Here is a 1,634-nt window from a genome sequence, read left to right as displayed (position 1 = left end):
GCGTAAAGATAAATGACGATAATTAAAGTGCGTAAAATAAATAACAATATTTAAAATTACAATAAATAAAATGACAGTAAATAAAAGTACGATGAGATATAAAATAAAAGAATTATGCTTATTTAAACTTCCGTAATCATGATGTTTGACGTTTTGATTTTAATTTATTACTCTGGGTTAATTGTCCTTCGTCCTGGTTTATTTGATACGTCTATCTGGTTTTTGTCCATAATAGTCTATCGGTCATAAATATAAAGTGCGAGTGTCCTCGTCAAATTACCCTTATACCCGAAGTCAAATATTCCAACTAATTAAGGATTTAAACTGTGACGCAGTTATCACTTCTGTCAATAATTACACCAGTTATCACTGTATGTAATCCACCCCTGTTTTAATTAGTTTATGAATATTAATTCATCCACTTGATCAGAATGAATAATCAATTACCCAACCCAATTGATTAATTAAATGATTATAACAGATTCCATATGAACATCACTAAATAGGACAACCATAATCATTATTAATTATTAGGTTAGTTAATTTGAAGATAGGTTCGACAGACTCCAATGAGTTGTCACTCAATTAGACAATACCCCCCATCTATTAATAGTCAATAGTCTAATTTCCACAAATGTCGGTCTTTTGCCCAAACCTTAATTATGGTCCAAAGTTCAATAACCCCGTCTTAATATTTTAGCCCAACATCACGATTACTTTGACTTAAATAAGCATAATAATAACTTAGTTACGAGACATTAATTTAAAAAGGAAGAACATAGCTTACAGTGATTATTTTCGCGTAGCGTTACACGGACAGAGTTCCGACTTAAAACCCATAAAACATTTCTTACAATAACCCAACTAAACCATAACTTATTATTAATCTTAATTATAATTAAAATTATAATTATAAATATATATTACATAAAGAAAAAGAAAGATTGAAAAAAAAGTATCTATTAAAAGCCTCCGAATGCGTTGCTTTTATAAGCAAATATTGATTTGAAATTTTCACTTATGACCCCTTAACTATGCTCAATTAACAACTTTTTATTATTTATTATTATTCTTATTATGAATTATTTAAATATTATATTATATTCTTGTGCATAGTTAACTTGTACTTTTAGCTCCGTTGCGTCAAGCGTTGAAAGTTGGTTCATGTCTCGGTTCCGGATTTTCGAACGCCTTTTTGTATAATTTAATATCTTGTACTTTGCGTTTTGCGGCTTGTACTTTTGTAATTTTGAGACGTTTCTCATCAATAAATTGAACCACTTGGATTGTATCTTGTACATTTGAGCTTTTTGGTCATTTGCGTCTTCAAATCATCGAATCTGTCTTTTGTCTTCACCTTTTATTATTTAAACGATAATTACTTGAAATTAGAACAATTGCAACTAAAAGCTTGTCTTTCTTGAAGGATAATGCTATGAAATATATGTTCATTTTTAGCATTATCAATAAACTATACCATTCAAAGTATATCTTAAACTTTTGAGTGTTTTGGTCATTTACTTCTATAAATCATCATCTCGCTATTTTTTAATATATATATATATATATATATATATATATATATATATATATATATATATATATATATATATATAAATAATATACATTTTCAT

The sequence above is a fragment of the Rutidosis leptorrhynchoides genome, chromosome 11 (genome assembly GCF_046630445.1).
Source record: "Rutidosis leptorrhynchoides isolate AG116_Rl617_1_P2 chromosome 11, CSIRO_AGI_Rlap_v1, whole genome shotgun sequence".
Classification (NCBI taxonomy): Eukaryota; Viridiplantae; Streptophyta; class Magnoliopsida; order Asterales; family Asteraceae; genus Rutidosis; species Rutidosis leptorrhynchoides.
This window is presented reverse-complemented; position numbering follows the sequence as displayed.